This window comes from Rattus rattus, chromosome 2 (assembly GCF_011064425.1).
Source record: "Rattus rattus isolate New Zealand chromosome 2, Rrattus_CSIRO_v1, whole genome shotgun sequence".
Taxonomy (NCBI): Eukaryota; Metazoa; Chordata; class Mammalia; order Rodentia; family Muridae; genus Rattus; species Rattus rattus.
In genome coordinates this window covers 126,102,667-126,128,517 of record NC_046155.1, presented here as the reverse complement: position 1 = coordinate 126,128,517, position 25,851 = coordinate 126,102,667, and the positions used below count along the sequence as shown (strand labels likewise).

The 25,851-nt window shown below is 46.5% G+C and overlaps 1 protein-coding gene across 2 annotated transcripts in view; it reads right to left on the bottom strand.

Moving 5' to 3' along the window:
* Slco3a1 (solute carrier organic anion transporter family member 3A1) overlaps positions 1-25,851 on the bottom strand; it is a 280,725-nt gene that overhangs the window by 110,453 nt on the left and 144,421 nt on the right. The window lies entirely within an intron of this gene.

Sequence of the window (25,851 nt, the reverse complement as noted above, 5' to 3'; positions counted from 1 at the left end):
ACCCAGGGGAGTCTAGAATGACCTCCTTGTCACATAAAGATTTTTACACAGGTAGCTACTCAGCCAGGAGTTCAAGTCTGCATGGTGAGAAAGGACATCTCGTCCTTTCTAATTCCTGGACCAGAGCTCTGCAAGCCTAACCCTTCATCCACATCTCCATCCATATCTGCCCAAGCACAGGCTGCTATTTGCAGTCCTATAATTCTCTTAGTGTTAAATTGTAATCATGAATCTCGTGAGCTCCATATACTCCCAATGCCAAGGATGGGAGCCCAGTATAAGACTCATTTATTAGAAATATCCCACATGCCATTCCTAGTGCAAAGGTAGCAACGATGAGAAAGCATTACTAATTCACAGTATTCAACGAGTGTAAGGCATGTCCTGGGATTCTCCAGGTACCAAAATGCCAGACGCCAGTCTAGCCTACAGAAGCCTAGATCCAAACACTCCAATATGAATGCATTAGAAATATTTCTTGGCATCAGCTCTAGGCTGGGTTAGAGCTACAGCTCAAATCGTGCTGGGCTAATAGTCATAGGAGCTGTTTGCTGTATGTGTTGGGGCTTCTGCATCTAAGTACCCCCCCTTCATCCATTACGGGTCTAGTTTCTAGATGCAGGGAACTAGGCCACTCGGCTTACAGTGGAATGAGGAGTCCTGGACTCCTGGTGTGCCATCTGGTCAGGGACGCAGAACTCAGAGTGGGCATGGTGCCAGCTTCGGCTCACAAGCTGGGTAATGAGTGAAGTGACAAGCTTCCCCAAGGCCAGGCACATGTCCTGTGAAGTCTAGGGAGAGATGCTGGAGGAGGGGTGGAAGGAGGGAGCCTCCTGGACGTGCACACAGAGTTAGAGAAAAGGTTCCACGCCAAGGTTTGAAGGGTTTGGAGAATTATTAATCCCAGCCTCAGCCTTGGGACAGAGAGAAAGCTAAGACAGTGTGCTGTGGGGCTCCCATCTGCTTCCTGGGAAGAGAGTGACAGCACAGTCAGGGGCTGGTCCAAAGTCATCCTCTTCTGATGAATGTGTTCCACCATAGCTGGAACAGGAAGAGACCAATCTCCTTAGCCCTGATCCTTGCCACAGATTTCCTAACCTTCTGCTGAGAGAGAACACCAACTGATTAGGCTGAAGGGTGTCAGTGTCCCCAGGGAGAGTGTGCACAGACAGGCATTAGCTTTAGGAACTCTGAGTTTAACCTTATGTGTGAATGGGGTCATTGAAGATGATTAGAGATCTCATATGCGATCACCTTGATTTGAATAAACACCCTTACTAGAGAAAGGAAACCAGAGACACAGAGAGGGAAGCTTGGTGAAGATGGGGGCTTGTTATGAAGAGATTCATGTTTTAAAACCAAACCCCACCAAGACAGCTGTATAGGACATTAGAAAACACCAGAAGTTAGGGTAGCTTGGAATAGATTCTAGCCAGTCTATGGAAGGAAGCAACCCTACCAATGCCTTGCTGTCTGACTTTTTTTGAAGAAAAAGAATAAAATTGAGTCTCCTTAAGCTAAGCAGTTCACTGTACAGACATAAGGGACAAATACAGCTGAGGGTCACAGCGCAGCACGGCCTGATGGAGATGTTGCTCGAAGAGCCTTAGGATAATGCTCATCCATGGGCTGGCAGATGAGATCATCCAGGAGGATACAGTCATCCTGAGAGGAATCAAGCCTCTGAGTTTATCTGAATCCAACTCCCTTTAGCAAGGGAACAGGTTGAGGCCAAGGTTGATTGTAGCCTTCTGGGTGATTTTTCACTTCATAAACTACTAGGAGATCAATTCAAGAAATCAATTTTTTATTTGTTCATTTTTATTAGTGTGTGTGTGTGTGTGTGTGTGTGTATGTGTACAACTTTGTGCTGTCAGTCCTGCCCTCTGCCTTTAAGTGGGTTCTAGGAACTGAACTCAGTTCATCAAACTTGCACAGCAAGCCCCTTTACTCACTGAGCCATCTCACTGGCCCAAACCTATTTATTATTTCACTCACTTTCTGGGTCAGAGCTTACAGGCTTAGTTTTAAACAGCAGAGAAGTCATATAATTTACAGTTTCACTGTGACCTGTTTTCTGAAGTATGAAATCACCCCACCTCGCAGGGATGCAAAGATGTGACATGGATAGGACATGGCTCTATATACATAGGAACCCAGTACAAGACTCAGGAGAGGCTGCCCTTAACCAGTGGAGGTGACAAGGCTTAAGTCCAAGTCTAAATCTATATGACTCCATCCCAGACTATGATAAGGGCATATCCCTTCTCCATTTCCTTGCCTATGAAGGCGGGACTAATGCTTCCTATCAAAGTTCTAATAAAATGGGTTTGTTATAAACAGCATAGTCCTTGAAGCCTGACAGAGAGGAGCTGGGCTTTGTTTAACAATAGGCACGGATATCAATCCCTGTCACAAAAGAGTCAAATATAAGTTCCGTTGTTCTGTTATCATAGGAATATGGAAGCAGAGACCCCTTGTAGCTTTTGCTGAAGACTGGTCTGGTCCAGGAGTATCTATGAGAACTTGTACAAAGGAGTAGCAAACCCTCTGCCTTGAATCAATCTCTCTCTCTCTCTCTCTCTCTCTCTCTCTCTCTCTCTCTCTCTCTCTCTTCCTTTCCGGATGACTGAAAAATAAAACGCCACAGGGGTTCAAGAGAAGACTTCAACTGGACTCTCCCTCCACCTCAAATGGGGACCTGGAAGAGCTCAGACTCTCCGGGGGTTTGGGGACAGCTTATACTTAGGATTTGTTATAGCACTTCTAGGAAGACAGGTGTATTTGCCCAGAAAACCTTTCCCAAGTGCTTACTAGACTTTCGGTACACTTTATTTTCTCTGAGGACTACATGGGTGTTTGATGCATGCCAACTTTTAAATTCTAACCCTTATCTTCATGAGAAGGAGGACAGCCACAAAGCAATAGCAAAACACACCTCTTTACAGAGCTTGCCTCTCCTGGAATCCCTGTGCTCAGGGAAGGATGCATTGTGGGACTCTGGTGCACACAGGGCGTGGGACCCACCATTCCCTGTGTCACTGGATTCAGCTAGAACCTTCTTGTCTGCAGTCTGGCTAGACAGTGACCCTAGCAGCCTGAGTTTTCAGTGACATGGAGCTGGGTGTACTGACAGATGATAAAGGTAATGTTAGACAAAAGCTGCCTTCCGGAAGGGGACAGGCAGGGAGACCCAAGATGACTGGGAATGTATATTCTTGCTGGAAGGAGAAGAGAGCATGATGTTTTGTATACCTATTATAGAGAAAAAAAAAACAAAAAAAACTAGGTGATAAAATAAAAAGCCACCCACAAGCCAAACATTTCCAGCCACAAGACCAAGACAGGGGATCAGAATAGGTTATGACAAGAAAGGATATAACATGCTAATCCACAGAGAAGGGGAGTTCTTCCTTTGTAGGAAAATAATTAGTAGTTTTGCTTTAAAGAGGTGTTTCAAAGAAAAGAGACCTCAGATCTTTTTGGCTTGAGGAAATGTCTGTGGGGCAATATAGTTTTCAAAGGAAATGAAATGAAGTTTATGTAAAGAAATAAGCAAGGAAGAGACAGGTTATCTGTAACTCGATCTTTCAGACAGCTATACAGGATGAGCACAAAAATAGCCCCACTTTAACAAAAAGTGACTAGGGAGCCTCTCCTCCATCCAGAGTCAAAGAAATTACCCACAAAATAAAATTGATGGCTATGTCAAAGGGAAAAAGTCCTAAGGTCAAAAGTTGGGATAAGTTAAGCAACAGGATACCATAGTACAAATTAAATACCCATAAATTCACTTCCATAAATCAATAATTGACTAAATACACAAAAGCGGTGCAGACAGGTTTCCGATGTGGTAGGATTCTGAGTAATTAATGTAGACTGGCTTGGCCAAGGAGCACGAACATGACTCCCACTCTTTCAGAGTAAAGGTAATCACTGCCTCCCAGAAAGCACAGAGGGACCAGAAGAGAAAAAAATAACACACAGGGGAGAAACACACAACTCTAGCAAGATGGTCAAGGTCACCATGGTGACCTCCAGCACCACAGGTCAGTTGGCACGGATACCAGTGAGGAGGATGGTGGGGTACGTCTGTCTTTCCCTCTCAAACCACACAATTCCATTCTGATCATTGGTAAAAACATTCAGAAGAATCCCAACTAAGGAAAGGTCTGTAAATGATATGAACAGTATTCCTTGGAGCCATCAAGGTCATAAAAAGCCAGGGGTCTCAGCCAAGAGGACCCTAGGGAGACATGGTACCTAAATGTAACTCCAGCTATGTCTAAAGCAGCTCTTTTTATGAATAGCAGAGTGGGAACCACAAAAGTAGCCTGGACTTCACTAGTGGCCACTTTCCAAAAGTAAAATATAAGAAGCAAAATTGATTTTCATAACACGTTTTGCTTAACACCTATTAAGTATTATTTGTGAGGCTGGAGAGATGGCTCAGTCAGTAAAGTGCTTGCTGCACAAGTGCTAGGACCCAGGTTTGATGTCCAGAAGCCATGCAAAAAGCCAAGTATATATAGTAGCATGCACTGCAGCCCAAGCACTGGAGAGGGAGGAACAGGGAGCCCTCTGGAGCTTTCTGGCTAGCCAGCCTAGCCTAAGCTAATAGGCCCAGTCCCAGAAGGATACCTTATTTAAAAAATAAGGTAGACAGCTCCAAGGAAATGATACTTTGACCTCTGGCCTTTACATGCATGTGCACACAAGGCCACATGTATGTGCACACAGCCTCCCCAAAGAGAAAACCACAATATTATCCAGACATGAAAAACAAAATAGGAAATGTTTTACTACAAATATAAAATGTATTGATATATGCATAAGCTTACCAATGGCATTGTCTATACCTTCATAAGGTTTGCAAAGTTTCACGGTATATTTTATGTTCATGCTGTGGGAGCTGTGGGTGCTAGGATAAAGAACATTGGAAGGATTGATCTCCCCATGATCGGAGATATTCGAGTAAAAACTGCAGGGTTACTGGTAGGATTCTGTGGGGCCTCAGTGGCATGGGGTTTAGACTGAGGGACCCATGAGGCTCCAGCCTGTTCTCTCACACAGCTCTCGAGGGAGCATCCTATGCTCAGACATCTGCTGCATTCACTCGATGCCTAGCAGAATGCTGAAAGCCACAGCATACACCATCACATTTGATTCCAGCCCTGCCATTCGGTCAGTGCTGTGCTGGATAAAGAAACCCAGGCACAGAGTGAAGAAAGCCCTCCCTGCAACCCAAACAAGGTGGAGGCAAGAAACATAGGTCCCTGTTAGCACACAGGGGCCCTGTCCAAGGAAATTTCCCTTGAGTCCAGATGGATCATCAGAATTCTCTGTGCACTCAGCAGCCCAGGGTGAGGAGGACCCTGAAGCTATGGTGCTGACCCCTAGCAGAGAAAGTGAACGGCTTGGGAGCAGGGGGGGCTGCTTTTTGCTGCGAATTTGAGGTCCATGGGACACACAGGGCTGAGAGAGCAGAGCTAGCTTGGCTCCTAACAGCTGTGTCATTTGGTCTTGAAAGTCACACCCTGGTGAGGTCATTACCAACTGCTCCACAGAACACTAGTCCAAAATAGCACTGACATCTGGATGCGTTTTTTTTTTTTTCCTAAAGCAATATGGCCGTGGAATTATAAGGAACATCTGACCCTTATTATGCAGGGCTTTTGGCTCTGTTCAGCTTGAGCCAGTAGAGGCTGCAGGAAACTATCAACAGAAACTGTATGTGCTTCCGGAACAGTTGATCTGTGGGCCCCCCAGCTGTTTCCCAGTGTTGCTAATCTCTCACAGTGGTCCACACCCAGCAGACACCGGAACACCAAGTGGTTGCTCAAATGGAGTTGGAAAAAAATACTCATTGTCCAGAGTCCTTCCTTGGCTCTCAATCCAAGCTGTAGCTTCCAGTACACTCTCCCTACTTTACCAGGCTTGGCTCCTAGATACCCCAGTCTCTTGAAAAAAATGCCCCATCTCCATAATCAAACTATATCTGAACCCACTGAGCAAATCCAGAGCCTCTGTATATATTGCTCCCTGTGTGGGGACTTTTCCTGCCTACAGGACAAAGTTCAAATGCCACCCTAAGTTGCAGTCCACTGGTGTCTGGGGTGTAATACATGTAATACATGGTTCACAAGCCACGATCACAGGGTAATATGTCCATTAGCCTCTGTACCTTTATTAAATCTTTTCCTTTCCTGAAAAGCCCCTCTGTCCAGCCTGGCAAATCACACTTCTGTTTCAAGATCAAGTTCAGTTGCTTCCATCCCACAGAAGCTTTAACCTGTAGGGGTCCTAGAGCACAGTGCATTTCTTATTTGATAATTTATCACAGCCAAATAGAAGAATAAGGTAATTCTAGGCAGGAAGACACAGCATGGGTAGATGTCCCAGTGATAAGGGGTAGGGGACAATTCTGGAAGAGTAATTATAGATCTGCTCTGTGGAGATTGGGGTACAGTGGAAGATGGATGCCTTAGGTAGAATTAGGTTTTAGGAGAGGGGCTGGCAGCCTGTGCCTTAATGAACAAGGGCAAGGGAGAAAGGTGCTGGTCAATGAAATAGCTTTTGGGCAGTCTGCCATAAGTGAATTTTGCGGGGATGGTGATATAACAAGCAAGGGTGGTTGCGGAGTGGGAAATGGATTACGGAATGGGCTCAGGAATAGGCTTTGGGAACAGTGTGTAGGATAGCACAGTAGACCAGAGATGAAGAGTATGGCAGGCAGTAGTAGAATCTGAAGGCAGAGCTGGCAACATTACTGACAGGTCAGGTATATGAGTTGAGAAGGACCTTGACCCTGTGCCAGCATGAGATTCTGGAGAAGGGAGCTCTTTCATGAACCTCTGGATGGAGGATCTGTGCCTCCTGGGCTAAAGGTATGGTGCCATGGTGGCTTATGTGCACGGAAGAGTAGGCAATGGCAGTGTTTACTCAGTCACCTCAGAGTGCCCATTTCACTGCACGCCAATTGTCTGCTCTCAAATTGGTCATCCCTCTGCAGCTCAGGACTCCCAAAGGGCAAGGGTCAGGCAGGATGCTCCATTTACAGTGGAGACCTTATCCAGCCTGCACGATGCCTGGGCACAGGTGATGGGAGTGACAATGGCATCACCACTCCCAGCCTAGAGGACTGCTCCACACCACCAAAAGCATAAGGTCATGCTCATCTGTATGTGATGTCACCTAAGTGTGCTGGTTCACGTGGCTCACCAGTGAGATAATGGGCCCCAGAATCACTGTGGCCAGCATGCACCAGGGCCTATGGGGGCCTGTGGGTTTTTCCTACACTAGAAGGAATTCTTTAGCTTCATACTCTTTTTTTTTCCTGACCCTTGTATGATTAAAAAAGGCTGCCGGGACAACCTGAGCTTCTGTTTAGAGAGTTCAGTGTCACATTGTCACTTTCCCATCCTCTGTTCTTGCCTTGCCAGAAACAACTCTGAATATTTCCTCCCGGATGTCTTCCTGAATGGCTCAGAATGTCAGTAATCTCTAGGAAATTGACCACTGCTGCTGCTAATGTCTGGGCTGTCAGACCCCTAACAGCCTTTGGATTTGTCACGGGCTATTAACTAGCTAACTCTTCATTAAGTATTGGTAAAGATCAGCTTCTGAGGCTCTGATCTGGCTTCTCTTGTTTGCTAAGTGGAAGGAACACATGGGCCTGCTTGGAGCCCACACAGCTGCACCAGGCAGGAAGCTGCCGTCAAGGTACCATTGGTCGGTAAAAATCTTTGTTCTCACGATGCTGGGGAAAACTGGGGCTTGTTACCATGCTGTCTACTGAACAAGAGCAGCTAATGGGTATTGGCAAGCTTACAGGGGAGGAGACATCAATGATTTCCTCTCTTTACCTATCCCGGTCCCACATGCTGCTGATTGGCCTAGGAGCTAATGATTTACCAGAGATGAGCCAATCATAGTGTCTCCTGGGAAACTATATTTGAGCCACAGAGGCTAGGGGAATTAAGAAATGATGTGTGTGGGAATGGCACTGAAGCTTCTGAGGAGAAGAGACTATAAGGAGAACCTGGCGTGTAGAGAGTGCAGACTTAGCAATGCTGTGGCTGGGCTGAGAGACAGAGCGAAAACTTGCTTCTTAACCTGCCCTCCCAAAGTCTAAGCCATTTTCTTTCTTTTTTTTTATGTCATATTTTTTTTTCACTCTTAGAAAGGACAACATTCAATTGGGGCTGGCTTACAGTTTCAGAGGTTCAGCCCATTATCATCATGGTGGGTAGCATGGCATCATCCAGGCAGACAGGGTGCTCAAAGAACTGAAACTTCTACATGTTGATCTGAGGGCAGCCAGGAGGAGACTGACTTCCTCTGGGAGCCAGGAGGAGGGTCTCTTTCCACACTGAGCAGAGTAAGCCATTTTCTTGTTCTAGCTGCCTACGCTATCCTACAGTATCCTTAAAATAATCCCCTGGTGCTGGGGTTTCTTCTCCCTACTGCTATACTTCACTAAGACCATTGGCTTTGCCACCACAACAACCAGGATTCAGATTCTGCCTCTGGTTCTTACTGAGGTGACAGTCCACTGACCCACGGCCTCTTCAGGAATCATGGTCCTCATCTATAAAATGGGACCCCAGACACTCATTCCATAGGCTTACTATGTGCATGAAATGAGTCCATGCTCACCAAAGAACCTGCCTTGCAGCGACGAATAACCTGCACATGAACAATGTATTCTGAAACAATAGATAGCGCTGGTGTCCCGGGGTAGCTGGCCACGTCTGGGCCATTTTTGGCATCTTATAGTTGGGGAAAGAGTTATTCCTGGTGTCTGGTAGATAGAAGACCGGGATGATGCTAAAGTTTCTATGCACAGAACAGCCCATAACCAGGGCTGATCCATCCTAAAGTATCCATATTGGCGTGGCTGAGTCTCCTGTAAAGATCACATCATCAAGTCCCTGTCAAGCCCAAGGACTACTTTCAATGAGACATGGCTGTATCCATGACAGAGGGACGAGGAGCTTTCAGGGATTTCCCAGCGAGAGGCCAGAGAGAACAGCAGCCCAGTTTGAGAGTCAGAAGGAGTAGAGCCAACTTGAGTGTAGCAGAAATGACCGCTGGTACGGGGAAAAAGTGGTTGCCTTAGACTGAAAGATAGGGATAAAGGAAGCCCCAGGCAAGAGGAAAATCTGTGCATCAAGAGTTGCATAGTGATGGGGGCCTCTTAGAATGCTTGCAGCGGTATGAAGTAACCCCTCATAAGGCCTGACCTGGCCAGCATGCTGAGAGCACAGCTTGGGATGGCATGATCAACGTTGTCCTTGTGGAGTCAGCCGATATAATATCTGAAACTGCACAAGCCTAGAGAGGCAGATTAAGACACAAAGTGGAGTCAAACTAAAGCTGTCATCTGACTGTCTAAGGCTTAGCAGGAAGGGAAGAGCCTTTGACCACTTCCTAGGCTGGGACAAACTGCCCAAAGCACTCTGCATTTCAAATGATGGAAAGGAAGAACACCATGAGCTACGTGGGTATGGCTGTTTTTATTATTATTCATTGTCACTATTATATTTTTTTGGTGTGTGTCTATGTGTGATGTGTGGGTATGTACACAGGTGCTTGAGGGTGTGTACATGTGTGCGGGAATGTGTGAAGATGCTGACGCTGGAAGCTGTCAGGAAGCCTTGCTGCTAAAGTCGCAGTCTGACATCACTGGACAAGCCTGAGCTTGGTGCAAAACGATGGACTCCTTTTGTCCATGGGGCTTCCTCTTCTCTGGGGGATCTGGGACCTCACATTGACTACCCAAGGAATGTCACGTAGTCCTACATCTGAGATCCTGGAATGTCTTCCTATGCTAACGAGACATCTCAGAACCTTAGCCTTCAGCCAACGACCTTTGCCCTCCCTGCATATTCTCACCCCCTTCTCCAAAACTGCACATGCCTTGGCTCACCTTGAATAAAGAATATGTGTATAAGTTCACCCCGAATAAAGGTATATGTGGGGCAGTGGACTGTGAGAGGTAGCCTGGTCTTTTGTTGAGCTAAAGGTCTTGAAGCCTTGGAGATCCTGAAGGGACAGTAGGAGCTTTGCCTGCTCTTGGGTGCCAGCCCCTGTCACTAGCTGCAGCCCCCCATAGATGTGTGGCCTTCAGTCACAGCAGGGCAACCCCCCAAGCTCCTTTACATGTAAATGTGGAAAAGGAAGTGACCTGTGGTCACATAGGCTCAAGGCAGATCTCCATGCTAATGAGGTACGTGGATGCCTTGAGGGTGTAGTCAATAAGCTTGCCTTTCCAGACATTCCTCCTGTAAAAGGTATTTTCCACCATGACAATAAATGATTTAGAACCACAGACTGTCTCTTTTCATTGGGATCCACGGTGGGGAGCCATGGAGAAGGCCTTTGCCTATAGAGCCACTGTCTAGTCTCTTGTAGAAGGCCTCTCTGCACTGCCAGTCACTACCTCCACCAAGTCTGCTTCTGTCAGGCCAAGGACAATCACCATGGGATTAGCCATATCTCCTCTTCCCCTGTGGCTCCTCAATCACCACCACCCACCTCCCACTCCTGGCTAAAGTCAGCCCTTAGGTCCAGATTCCATTCTCAGCTCTTTTGACTTCCAGCAGCACCTGGGTGTCCAAGAGCCTAGGAACTCCACAGCCCCAACTTCACAGGCCTGGGGACCACCTCCTCCCTCCAGCCAGCACTGGCTGCCCCTCACCTCAGACTGCACTTTCCCACCCAGAACGGTGCCTCTGTGCTTCCCTATGGCCCAACACCAGTCCAGGTATAGTGTGGGATAAGTGTGGTCAAACTCCCTGAGTCCCTCCTCCCCAAAGTTTTAAGACTTTGGGAAATACATTCCTAGGCTGGGGCCATACCCTTCTGCGGACTCTCTTCTAGCTGCAGTAAACCGTGGCTTTCACAGGAGAATAACACATGGCTCTGCTATAAAATTAACAAGGTTCACTGGCTAGAAACTGCCACGCTGTACCAGATAACCTTCATCACATCGTATCATAGCTACAGATTATGAGACATCAGCAGAGTAAAGGCAACACATAATTCTACATCCCTTACCCGGGTGCTGGTCCAATGGCCATCCTTTAAAGAATCATCGACCGTAGGCCATTCAAGTGAAGACTGACAATGCCCTTTAAATCTCATGACTCCTTTTATAAGATGAGAAAGCACCTTATGGCTCGCATGAGGTATGAAGGTAGCCTTAGAAGTATCCATCAGATACCCAAGGGGAATCCCACCATCCAGATTGACAGAAATAATAGCGGAACAAATGAACACAGGACACTGGTCACTCCTTTCATTAACTCTTAGCACATGCCTCTGAGGCACAGGGCTGTGCACTCCTGCCACCAGGGCAGAGAGCTGGATCCCACCCACCAAGTGGGTGATAGAAGTCAAGGGTTTTGAGGTGTTTTATTTGTTTGTCTGTTTATTTTTAATGAATTAATTACTTTTTGTGGCTCTGAAGCTTATGTAAGAAAGAGTGGGCTTGTAGCATAGAGGCTGGCACTCAGCACACTGAGAAGTGGCTCAATAAACGTGCTTTGCCTCTGCAGTATAATGAATGTGGCCTCACATGCCACAGGAGACTAATGGGCAGTTAGAGAACATAGACGAGTGTGATTTATATGGCCATGAGGCTAGAAACCACAAAATCACCTGCAGTAGAAGACGGATGAAATCAGTCAGTCCTACTTCCCAGGGATAGGGAGTTCTGCTATTATAAATGCTGCTTAAGGGCAAATTAGTGGGAAAGGAATTTCTCATAATGTAGTAGTTAAAGAACGAAGATATAAATGGCACACCAGTTATGTAAAATAACATGTGCTTTATACATGCAAGCATATTTAATCTCTAGGAGATAAATCTACCTTGCAATATTCATTTATGGATAGGAGAGTGAAAAGTTAGCTTTAATCTCCAAATCCTTGCCTGCTATTGCAAACGCATTTTATAGGGCTGGGGGCGCAGCTCCCTGGAAGAGCACTTACCTCGTGTGTGCATGAGGCCCTGGGTTCAATACCCAACACAGCCGTCAGAGAATCAGGCAGTCAATCAATCTGCTAGCCAATCAATATGCATTTTACAGTGACTATGTGTTACTCTGAGAGGCAGCATTATTAATTTTAGGCATATGGAGGAGCAGGGCTGGAGTCTAGGCTGGATGATGGAGAAGGGAGGTAGGAAGAAAATAGAGGCTGTGTTCACGGCAGCAACAAGCAGATAGAACTACAGAGCAGGTATGAGGAGCGTGAACCACGGGAGTACCGAGATCTGCTTCTGTGAAATCAGAGGCTCTACAGGAAGGCAAGGGAAGAATCAATCGGGGGCCAGATGAGGACAGTAGGGATACATCATGCTGGAATGGTTAGGCAGACTATCAGTATAGCCAGAAGCTTGGAGACCTTGGAGGAGGAACAAGACAAGGCACTGATGGTGGTAGACCTAAGAAAAAAAGCTGGAATGAAGAACCAGTGAGACCCACTTAACTAGGCTACTAGGGGAAACCCAAGAGCCAGAGCCAAGGCATCTCCTGTTTGCCGGCCCGTGTGGCTGAGTGTCAGGCAGGGCTGTCACTGAAACCTCCCAAGGACTAGAGTGATCTAGTGGATAGAACAGGTCCAGACAAGATTAGAGGTGAGAAGGTGGGGGTTGGGCAGAGTACTAGTATAACATGCACAAAAGCCTGGGCTCAGCCCTCAGCATTGCATGAAACTGAGGGTGGGGGTATAAACCTAGCAGCCATAGCTCTCAAGAGATGGGGGCAGGAGGTTTGGAAGTTCGAGGTCATCCTTCGCTACAAAGCTAGTAAGTTCTAGGCCAGTCTGAGATACATGGAACACTGGACAAAGAAACAGAGAGATGAGGAGATAGAGCCAGGGTGGATGGGCAGAGAAAGGAAAACAGAGGCCTATGAAACTGCTTAGATAGTAATTATACAATTCTGTAGTTAGCTAGGGGAGACAGAACTGCCCCAGAAAGAAAGGAGAGGAGAGAACCACCATTGCCCCTACTTTCAGGAAGCCAGGGGGAGAGTATCTTATGGGGGGTAATAGAAGGGACAAGATGGGGGTCTCTGAAGGGTTAAGTCTTCAAGGTAAGAAGCTAAGAATAAGTCTCCTTGGCTATGAAGCCACTAGACACAGATAAGAAAAGAGCAGGAAAGGACCTTAGTAAGGTTGGAAGGATTGATTGGGTCAAAAAAGTTTCCTCTGTGCAGAAGGCACAAGGTGGGCTCCCAAGGGGACAGTGAAGCTACTGAGGGGATGGGGGAGGTAGGTAGAAACGGATGCACATCCTTCCCTCCAGGGATGAGCACTCCCTGGGCTGGTCTCTAAGATTGGGGCTGTCATTCATCCTCTCAGTGTTCTGAGTAAGAAGAAACTGAGTTAGAGTGCATAACACTTCCACCATACTGGGTTACTCAGTCTGTGGAAGAAGTTATGGTAATGTGGGACAAAGAAAATAGCTTAGATGCAATGAACAGAAAACCAACTGTGAACCAGGAACTACCTTGAAACTTCACCTAAAGGGAAATGCAAATGAAACCAAATTCCTCAACCTGTGGGAGCATATTTGCCAGCTGCCATTCAAATGTAGGCACTCTAGAACAAAAGGTACAAAGGGCGTTAGTCTCTGACTGGGGTTGCAAGGGTCTCACACAAGCAACTGACTGACACAGCCTATCTTGGTCAAAGGGCCAGCAATCCTTATTTCAGGAACTTGCTGATTCTCATGTTGGAGGCAGAGTAGAGCCTCTGCAGCAGTTTCCTGTCTAATCCTTAGTGGCTGCTGCTGAGGTGGAAGGATAAGGGTCCTTTCTGAATGTCCCAATCAAGTCCCACACCCTCACCTTTACCAACATCTCTTCCTGAGTTCAGATTCCAAACGGAGCTGCACGGAGGACTGAGGAATGCAGGGAGGACAGAGTATAAGCCACTGGTCAGCTATTTATTTCTTCTGTTCTCAAAGCCTTTGGTGGACAGGTGGACTGTCTATAATCCCATGGAGATTCTGTCCTTGTGCCTGCAGTCTGTTGGTCACGGTTTTGTGACTGAAACAGGTGTAAGTACTTCCTCCCACCCACCTGCCCCTGGGAGCAAGGCCAGAGCGAAGAGGCTGGCTTTAGCCAACTTACAAGGTCAGTGCATGCCCTTGGACAGTCACTAAAATTGTAGCGCCAACAACAGGGATAGAAGACTCTCAATGATGAAGCAGCTGTAGCTTTGACAATGGCATCGAGGTGGTTCCCAAGAAATCACACCAATAACTGGTACAGGAGAGCTCATCCTACCCATCTTCCTTCTAGAGCATTCCCCTTATCTTTCTCTGGCCACCAAAGTCTTGTTCATAGAAAACACAGCTTATAACCCTCTGATGCCTTTCTCTACCCTCACAGCAGTCCCAGTCCCTTCAGCCAGGTATGGCTGTGTACAGCCTGGCCTCACCTTTCCCTTCTCCTTAGCTTGTCTGAAGAGGGCTGATTGTGAAACCTGCCGTGTCCTTCCACGCTTCTGCTTCTTTATTTCACCACACACCATCTCCTGTCCATCAGTCACCCTCTTGGCTTGCTGGTGAACTCCGCCAGGTTCTGTTGAAGTTCTGTCTTCCTTGCTGCTGTACCCCTGTGGGAGTCAGTGGCTCACTCCTTAAGTCCCTTGATGTCATCCTGACATCTCCTAGTGCTCAGTGTAGAGCCTGTCATATAGCTTCTGTGCTCAGTGGATGGATCATGACGCTAATCAGCCTTACAGCCTATGGTTACCCATCTAAGTGCTCCCTAATCAGTCATCTTTTAGAAGCCATAAGTAACCAGTCCTAGGTCCTAGTGAATACTCGATGTCAACCTCCATCTTTGTGGGCAACAATGACTGATATACACTAGATGCTAGCAGTACAATGAAGAGTGGCAGTGTTTGCCAATGGCTGGGGTAAGATCGGGGTAGGGGTGAGATTGGGACCCAGCATATTCTATTGAACATTGTGGCAGAGAGAAAAAAGAGCGATGGAATTCAGAACTCTACGGGGTTACTCTGGGAACCAGAACCTCTTACCTGCTCCTATCCACTCTCTCTAGAAGGTGCATTCAGTCACTTACTTAATTCGAAGCTAAACCTCATGGTTAGTGAATTCAATAAATGTCCCTATACCTTTCTGCCAACCCTCCAATGAAATGATTAGGCCGTGTTCAGCATCACTTAGCTATGAATGTACAGCTGATTGTCTAGAGGAATAAAACTAAGCCATTTCCATGCCTTTTCACTTACCCTCTGTCCTTAAATACCTCACAGCCTAAATTCCTGTCTGGACTGATGGCAGCTTCTTGGTTCTCTATGGTTTCTATCAGGTGTTTCAGCAGAGGTGGGCAGTGAGGCTGGAGTAGATGATCTTCCATATTCTGCCACTGTGATTCTAAACATACACAGATACACTGATGTCTCACGAAACCTAACTCCTTCTTCATTTAAAACATACACATCAAGACCTGATAGTTGATTCTGGAAGCCATGAGTGCTCCTCCCAGGTCTCTAAACTCTTAGGACACCAAAAAGACTGTGAATTTTAGTCTTTTCCTGCACATTAGCTGATTTCATGGCAGATCTATTCATTTGGTAAATATCATTTGATTCCATAGAGCTGGTAACTGCTTCTCGACACATCATCCATGTCTCCATCCCCCAGCGCCATGGTGGTGGTAACTGCTTCTCACATACATGTAAGGAGTGCTGAGGGGGAAAGCCCATGATCACTGTGCTTGTTAGTTATGCCTGAAGTGGGGGTAGAAACAAATTTTCACTTATATTAGATCTATAAAATGAACCCAGTTCTCCTTTTTATTTGTTCAACTGAAGCTAAGGATCTCCTCACGTCATCAGTTAGCCTTGCACTTCTGATACTCATGCCCTATCTCCGTAGTAGTGGGATTATGGGAAGATAACACCATGTGGGGCTCAGTTGTATCTTAAAACCAAGGTCCTTCCAAGACAAGGAATCGGCACTGAGTTCTATGGTGATTTTCTGAAGACTAGGCACTTTCTACAAAACGCACCAAGTTCAAATTCATGTTCAAAGCCACTCTGTGGATGGACATCACCAAGAACGAGGCTGAAGGTCTAAGGCAATGTGGCGAGCTGGGGAGAAAGAGGACAGCAGAGGCTCTGGTGAGAACTGAAGGACCTAAACCTTTTCCTTCTCTGCCCCTATCCACTCACCCTTCCTGGTTCTTGGGTCATGAAGGAAGGGGCATGACTTAGAGCATCTCCTCTTGAGAAATCTCTACATACTACAGATTCAGAAATCAGCTAGCAACCTGAAGTCCCAAATTCAACAGCCAGACAAGATAAGCGGCATCAGAGGGACCATGAAATAGTCAAACCATCGTCTATTGGTCTCAGAGGGAAAATATCTGCTTTTGAGACCATAGCATGTGGCTTTCTTGAAAAGACTAGGGTACATGGAAACGGGGTGCTTACATTAGTGTCTGTGAAATGCTGTATCAAGATTACACAGTGCTCTAAATGACCATCTTCTGCACTCCCTTACAGACTCTATACCATGAATAATTCTGTTTATAGAGATAAACTAATAATGACCTCTCACATTGGCCATTAGCATGGACATGGTGATTTACCAAGTTGTTTAGTTTTTTATTTTTGCTTTGTTTTTGTTTTTGAGATTGTAGCCCAGGCTGGCCTCAAATGTGCCAGACTGTTTCTTCTACCTCCTAAATGATGGAATTTCAGTTGTGTGGCCCCATACCCCATTTGCTTAATAGTTTATACATAGGAGCTTATGGAAAATCCAGCAAGGCTTTTCCTTAAGGAAACACAGTTGAACACACAAGTGTCTCTCTCAGTGTCTCTCTCTCTCTGTCTCTCTCTCTCTGTCTCTCTCTCTCTCTCTGTCTCTCTCTCTCTCTCTCATACATACCCCCCCATACACACACACATTCACACATCAGCAAGGACATTACCACGCTGGGTGGGTGAATATGACAATGGATCTTTAAGGTTGTTATATGCAATAAAAACAGATCTTAAAGGACCAAGGCTGTAGGTGTTACAGAACACGCTTGAGCATCCCAGGACTGCATGCCTCAATATATGCTCTGATAGATTTCTGTTGTGGTTGCTTCTGTGTCCTTGGCACTCAGGACAGGGAGATGCATTCAGATGCTATTTGTTGATGTGCCCCCAGAGCTGACTTCACACGACAGAAGAAGTCGAGCTCAACTCCTGAGTGAACCTGAATCAACGTAGCCTCCTGAGGTCTGCCTTTCTCCCCATCCATATTGTCATCTTCTCTTCCTCCCCACCTGCTTTTTGTAAAAGCTCGTGTATCCCAGACAGAGTTAGAACTCACTCCTGTGTAGCCGAGAACACCTTTGAGTATCTGAATCTTCTGCCTTCACCTGCTGACTGCTAAGATCAGAGGCATGTACCAGCACAGCCAGTTTATACAACACTAAGGATGTGATCCGGGGCCTTGTGCACCCCAGCCAAGTGCTCTATTACGTGAGTCACATCCCAGAGCCTTGCACCCACCTATGGCTTTCTTTGATTACATCCTCATCAATTATTGAAATAAAATTGCATTTACCAGGAGCTCTGTCTGGGCTCTTCCCACCGCAGCAGGAGGCAGGACCCATTGAGTCCTAGAGGCTCACCTCTGTCAAAGAGGGTACAGCGCAGCATGGGGAGGTGAGGCTCTGCCATATGATTGGTTTGTAGAAAACTTTCCACATAGGGCCAGACAGAAGTAACCGCAAAAGTATTAATTTTAAATTAAAATAGACCAGCATTGAAGAAGGCAAATAGTTTCCTATGAAGGTGGAAATAAGGTTGAATTAATTAAGCTCTCTGCCCAGGTATGGAGGATGCCAGGCTGTCTGTTGCTAAACCTTAGATCAGCCTTCAGGAGCTGAAACCGTGCCCCTCACACACCCCCGCCCCCGCCCTTTTGGTAAAGTATCATTTTCTGTGAGAGAGGAAGAAATGGACAGAATCATTTCTGGAAAGGCAGAGAGGGTTTCTTCTTTAATAGGCAGGCACTGGAAGCACACAGATTTTCACAAACCAATTCTCATATTATATCTGAAAGGAAGAAGAAAATGTGCTCCAGGCAAAGACCCACTTTGGGCTTCCTAAAAACCTAGCTCTGGTTAGAAAGGCTCTCTCTCTCTCTCTCTCTCTCTCTCTCTCTCTCTCTCTCTCTCTCTCTCACACACACACACACACACACACACACACACCACAGTAGAGGGACACAGAAAAAAGGGGAGATATCATCTTCTGTTGGGTATGGCCCCTAGGAATTCTATGTGTAAAGGAACTTAGTGCTGTTGGTAACTGGGTAACTGGTACAGTTACTCTGTGGTTAATGTCATGTCACAGACTGACATCCAGTCTATGCCAAGCAGTGTGAGTAGAGACTCCAGAGGCCCAGGCTGAAGACCATCTTTTCAGCCCAGCGGTGCCCAGTTTAGGTTGGCCTGTGGGCAAGCCTATGGGGATTATCTTGATTACTTAAATGTAAGTGTGAAGACCTGGCCACTGTGGGTGGCATCATTCCCTGGGCAGGGGATTGTATTCGAGTGTGAACTGAGCATTGGTTTGCTTGCATTAATTCATCGTTCTTTTGCCACTGTGACTTCCTTGCCAGGACAGTTTGTGATGTGGAATTATAAACTGAAATAAACCTGTTTCACCCCCATGTTACTTTTGTTAGAGTATTTTATCACGGCAACAGGAAACAGAACAAAGACAATAAACAGAACTGGGTTGCTTACACCCCCTTTAAATGGGTTTCTGTATATCCTTAGGCCATACAACAAGGATTTTTTTTCTGCACCACTATACACTTGACATACTGAACACAGGTCATTTTTAATACAGTCACTACCATCCTGATCTCATGCCTCAGACAAACTCCTAAGTGTCTGCAAAACTTGTGTGATGCCGTCAGGACAAGTGGAAGGCATCCAGCTCAGGAGGGGGAGCTCTGTGAACAATCTCCTTACAGCTGTCCCTAGCCTACAGGGTGAACTCCACCAATGTAAAGATCCCATCACTGCAAACCCTGGGGTCACAGATTTCTACTTCTTCTCTGACCTCAGGCAATCCACTGCATCTCTCCAAACTTCAGTCTCAAGATGTGCCAATCATACAATGCTGGGTTTAGGGTCAGAAGAAGGTAGCACCTAGCATGTTTTCAAATGGAAGTCAATACATGACCACTAAGGCTAAGAGTATTATAAAGTAGGAACATAACTAACATCCAAGGTTATTAATGCTGGCTCCTTTTCCCATGTGATATCTCTGGTAACTATAGGCTACCACTGGAGGGGCTTGGGGAATGAACCCTCCTTAAGTAGATAGATTCAGTGACTACTGTTGAGGACCTACCTGATCTATGGTATACTTTTGGCCAGCCAGTTTCTCCCAGAGATATTCTTTTTCATATATAACAGGGTTTCATTGTGCTTCCTGGCTGGTCTCTGGGATTTTAACTCTTCTATAGGTTTGTTGTGGGGCACGAAGGTTCCCGGTGTTTTAGTGATTCCCACTGCCTAAACAATGCTTTTAATTAGGATTCCAAGTACTAGTCTTACATTGACAATATCCATACTCACATTTCCTCTGACCTCTCTCCTTACTCAGTATTTCTACTTGGGTGTCCTAAGAGGGAGTCATGGCTTGTGCTTATCTAGTATTCAGGCGGTACACGTATAAAGATGGAGAGATGAGGCCAGTCTAGGCTACATCAAGAGGTCCAGGTCAGCCTTGACCAATAAAGTAAAACCTGTGTCCACAAAAATCAATCAATCAATCAATTGATCAGGGGTGGGGAGAAACTCAGTGGGAAGAAAAGTGCTTGTTGTATAAGCAGAAGATCTGAGTTTGATTGGCAGCACCCATATAAACAGGAGGCACAATGACCCATTCTTGTAATCCTAGCACTGAGGAGGTGGAAACACAGCATCCCTGAGGCTACTGGCCACATAATCTAGATAATCATGATTTCTATACCAATAGGATAGCTTGTCTCCTCTGATGGATGGTTTGTGAGGAACAACAAGAACAGGGTGGGGGAGAAAGAGGAGAATGAATGGAGAGAAGAAGAAAGATGAAAGAAGGGAGAGAAGGAGAGAGAGAGAGAGAGAGAGAGAGAGAGAGAGAGAGAGAGAGAGAGAGAGAGAGAGAGACTTGATCAGACAAGCTTGTGTTACCTGCCTAGTCATTGCTAGCCCTTCCTATTCAGTTCCTCAGGCAGAGCTGGATGCTTGGTTTATCCCCATTTGCCACATTGAACACCCCAGAATACAGCTGAGTGGTGGCTGCATGCTGACAGAGAATGGGCTAGAGTTCAAGCACAGAGGGAATTGGAATCCAGGAGGGATGGAGAAGTTTTTCTGAATTCTAGAGAGAGCCACTTGTGTCCTCTATGATGGGAACAGTGGCAGCCTAAAGGAGAAGACAAACAAATCTATACATTTCTGACGTTTGTCCAATGGTCTGCATTAAATTTTAAGGCTGTTATGGGCACAGTATAGTTATGGCCAAACTACAAGTAAATCCATCTTCCTTTACCAATTTCTGCTTCCTAATCTCTTTTTAGAATACAGGAGAACTAAGATGGCCCTTCCCTCTGGGATACACCCATAGATCCTCTGCTCCAGGCCAAAGGATACCTCCTGTGGGCTCATGCATGGCACCCCCCATCCCCAACCTCGCATAGCCCCATCAGGGCCAGGGCAGCCTCTGATCAGAGTCATTCCTCCACTTAGCACCTGGCCCGGCTCCCAGTTCCTTCAGTATGAAGCTGAGATTACCCACAGTCAATAAAGATCTATGTGCCTTGCTTCTCCCTCCCTGCTTGTTTCTCAGTGTGGGTCTCTTCCTGCTCTGCAGCAAAGCAGGCTGCCATTCCTGCCAGCTCTGGACCATGCTGACCTGCCAGGAATACTCTCTGCCAAGGAACTTCATGACTTGCCACCCCCTCCCTGGAAGTCTGTGTCAGCATAGTCAGCAGGTGGCATCGGATCAGAGCTCAGTCTGTGCAAGTCAGTGTGAGACCTCCCTTATGCATGAAGTCAGCGGCTCTCCCAGCACTGACCTTTCCTTCTTCATTTCCATTCAGCTCTCACCCATTCTGTGTAGAATAATTCTTTACTTGCTTGCCTTCCCCAAGACTTTGAGATCTAAGAGGGGAGGGAAAACTGTTTTGTTCTAGGCCCTATCTTTACCTCTTCGAACAGTGCACAGCACCGGGTGGAGGGTCAGGCTAAGCCAGCGCACTCCAACCCCAGCAGGCTCAGGCTTCGTTCTGCTCCATTCTTTTCTCAGGCTCTGGGTGTTTAATCTCCCTGCAGGTTTTCATTCTGCCTGCCCACCTAGCCGCACGGGCTTGAGTGGCCTGTTACTTTTCCACTCACAGCGCAGGAAGTCAAGGGAGAATAAAGAGGGGATATGGATGTGAAACACCCCACCCCCCCAAGGGTAAGAAGAGAATTTATTCTGAGCCAAAAATATGTATGGCCACTGCTGAAGAACATGAATTCAGGTTGCCCGGCATGATGTGCTCCACTAGGAAATGGTTATGTGAACATTTTATAGTCCTAGAACACAAGGGAGTTGTGAAGGAGTCGATGTATTTGACAAATACATCCATCAGTGGGCACTCTGGGGAGTGGGTTACAGTGAGGAGGGAGAACCACTATAAGCGGCTGATGTTATCTGATGATTTTCTTAGCCTTGGGGTTGGTGAAAGTTTGTGGTTTGCTAAGTTAGGATACTATAATGATTTTCCCTGATAGAAGGATGCTTGGTTGGATCAGTGGCTATTGAGGAGGCTAAAAACAGCACAAGGTAATTTTACCTCTGGATCAGCAATGCTTCCACTCTCCAGAATCACCAAGACTAATCACTCAGCTACCTACTTGAGTCCTTCTCTTAGTTTTGGGGCTTCTTAGGAAACTTCAGTCGAAAGGTGTTGCCAGAGATGTGAAGTTGGGTGAAATGAAGTAGGGCAGGGAGACTTCAGAGAGAAGAAAAGCAGGAGGAAATAAGTGTGAGCGTTCACACTTCCAAAGTCTTAGAAAACATGTTCAAATACCCTTCAACCCATTGACTCCTTGACCTGGCTCCAGTGTCCTGATCCACAAAACAGAACAGTTAGAAAATGTGATGCCTTGCCTCTACAGGGTTGAGAGTCTTTGACAAATCCTGAAAGTCTAGGCAAATATAAGATTATGAGAGTTAATATACACTTTGATGTATCTGCTGTATTCTGACCTGATCTTGACACCACCTGTTGAGTGTACTAACAGAGTCTCCTTCCTCTAATACCTGAAGACTTGGCTCTCAGACAGCTTGTTTTCTCTCACTTCTCCTCTTCCCATTCTGGCTTCCTATCATGGGACGTCAATTGGACAGACTGAACTGTATGTGCAACTGTCATCTCTCTTTTGGCTCTTATTAACTTCATCCAGACAGACTAAGTCTTTCCAACACTGCTTCTGCTACCTCTAAGCACCATCGCCCCATCGCAGCTCCTGTGGACTCAATGGGAGGACCCTAACAGCTTACAGCTCTTTCCCACTTCAAGCCCTCATGACCATAGCCCGAGTCCTTTCCCTGAACCCAGGGCATCTCAATGATCCCAGGTTCCCAATACTTCATCTAGTACAGACAGAGTAAAACCTGAAATGCTAGGACCTTATCCAAAATTCTCCCCTTCCCACTTCATTTCTAACTGTCTACTCTGGCACCTCCTGAAGAACATCAGGAGTCCTAGCCTGGGACTCCAGGTGACGGTGCCCCCTTCACTCGTACACTGTGGTGGAGTCTCACTGCAGGAGCCCTGATAGGTATTATAAAGAAAGGGATCTGTGCCCTTCCCTTTGGCTGTCTGCCTACTGATTCATTTACACCGAGAGAAATAGGAATTTCCCTATGAGTTTCATGGTTGGGATGGAAAAGGCTGAAGCCTGGTGCCAGCCAGGAAGAGCTGCCGCATATCTCTGATGACCACCTTATAGCAGAGTCTGGAGCGGCGAAGTGTCAATGATAGGCGAGACCACCCTTGACCAGCACTGCGTGGTTATACAAATCTCTTGCCTGCCATGTCAGAATCCCAAAGATGGACTTAGGGACAAGGCTCATTGGAACCATTTCTTCCTTTGCCCCAAGTGACCACATGGAGTTAATGTTGATTCTGTTTTTTTCATTATTACTCATCTCTTTGTCTCTAGTTGGCCTGCTGAGGATGGGCTCCTGAGTCTGGCTCTTATGGGGTTACCCTAACACACTCTGGATAACACTGGGTTCTACACAGAAGGCATGGTACCCCTGGAAGAACCTCCCTTCCTCACATCTGACCCTCACTATTTCTTCATGCCTTCTCCCATATAAACCTGACTAGAGCATGGCCCTGGAGCTTAAGACAACATGGGATACCATTTACCACCAGCCTACCTCTTAGGGACCTTTTCATCCTGGTGTATAAAGTAGGCCAAAGACCTTTCCTGTGGGGACCTTGAGACACAAAATGAAAACCATATGGACAGTGGCTCAAGACTGAGTAATGTCACTACTACAGACTCCAGTGGCTACTGCTGTCACTGAACTCTCACTGCAGTCCTCTGAGTGCTCAGAGCAGACATCGTACAGATGATCCACTGGGGCTTAACTACTGTCATGGCAAGCACCACAGTACTACAAGAGCTGTAACTTGCCTGCTGCAAAGACTCACCCCCTGCCACCAGCCCAGAAGTGATGATGTCCAGGGGAGACACAGATCCTCACCTCAGACGTACAACACCTCCATGTGGTGATACCAAAGAGTCAACCATGAGGGAGGGACTCTCGGTGGCTCCAACTTCAGGAGCTGGAGGACTCATTAGTGGAGAAATCCAGCAGCCTATCAGCCTTTTAGTTGGACTTGGAAGAAGTGTTACTGTTAGAGGGATGGCCTCAAGCAAAGAAAACAGGCCCCTGTCCTGCTGTGTGCTGAACAACTTCTAAAAGGTTAGCATAATTAACATTCTTCCTTCCCTGCATGCTCTCAGATTCTCTTTATGCTGCTATTATTTCTCCACTGAGTCATCTCTGGCAAAAGAAAACCCTCCTGGTGTTTAGCTTCTTCAACTTTTTCTTTACTCAGGGCTCTGTCCTTTGTCTCTCCCCTTCCTGTGGCTTTCCTCTGGGGGCCTGGCATCTCTAAATAAAGCTCAGGGGGCACCCAGAATGTAGGCATAACATGTCTTTAGAAGCTAGGACATTCCTGATAAACGACCTCTTCCCCTCTCTTCCTCCGGTGGCTTGCCTCTATTCAGGCTCCATGCTGCATGGGCGACAATGTCAGCCTCTGAGTTTCCAAGCAGGACTGTGTGCTGGCTCCTCTTGTGCCAACTTTACACAAGCTAGAGTTATCTGAGAGGAAGGAACCTCAGTATAGTGAATGCCTTCTTAAGATGGGGCTGTAAGGCACTTTTTAAATAGTTGCTGATGTGCAGAAGGCCCAGCTCACTGTGGGTGATGCCACCCTTAAGCTGCGTATTATGAGAAAGCAGGCCGAGGAAGCCATGAGGAGCAAGCCAGTGAGCAGCACTCCTCCACGGCCTCCGTGTTAGCTCCAGCTTCCAGTTTCCTATCTTGTTTGAGCTCCTATTCTGACTTCCTTTGATGATAAACTGCAATATGGGAGTTCGAGTCAAATAAACTCTTTCCTCTCTGAGTTGTTTTGGTTATGGTGTTCATAATAGCAAGAGGTCAGGATGGCAGGTTTAAATCTTCCCATAGTGGGATACTAGAAACTGTCACTGACCCTGACTGGGATCCTGGTCTAAGGCACCATTTGACAGCTCCCTGGCAGCCCCAGAGCCGCTTCTCTCACCTCAAAGCCTCTGTCACAAGTTCCTTTGAAATGAAGAAAACTGTCCTCTCTTGCAGGATGAGAAATCCAAAGAACCAAAGGGGGGGGGGGGAGAGAGAGAGAGAGAGAGAGAGAGAGAGAGAGAGAGAGAGAGAGAGAGGATTGATTCAACTCTTTCCAATGTATAGCTTTTGAAAACCAGCTAACCCTTCGGGGCATTTTGTGAAATAAAATACACACAGAAAGAATCAACAGGAGGAAGGCATTCAATTATTCAAAAGAACATCATTAAAGCAAACTACGCCGCGGTGGTGGGGGCCTGGGCAGAGACTGTGTTCAAGGCAAATACCCAACTCCTCTGAGACTCTAGTAACTGATGGTTAAAAAAAAAATCATAGCCTAGAATATTTTATTAGCACCATCATGGTAGAATGGCTGGACCAACGGTGCAGTTCTCAGCTACTCTGAGGCATGGGACCTCTCTCTGGTCTTCTGAGGTTCACAGATTCCTCACCTGAGCTAGGAAGGTGGCTGATTGAATTACTGGTCCGTTAGCTTTTGTCACACGGAATAATATTCTATTAAAATATATGAAGGCAAGAGCATGCGCCTAAGCTCCAAGGGGCACCCACAGTGCATTCACATTTCCTACGAGCAAAATCCTAAACTATAATTCACTGACCCAGGGTCAGCTCAGCTCAAGTACCTGTATGAGTTTTCATGGGGAGGGGAATGGCACACAGACAAAAAAAATGTATTTATCCTTTCGTTCTCGGAAAATGTATGAGCCCTATTTTCCTTCTTAAGTGTTTAAATCTATGGGGAGCATGTGTTCTTTTGTGAGAAACTATAAGCAGTCTTCAAACACAAGCCATCCCGTGGGCCCGTGTCCAGGCAGTGACTATGCTTCAGTAAGGAAAGGGCACAAAGCAGAGTTTATGTGCAGCCATCACCCTAGCCTGGGAAGGATCT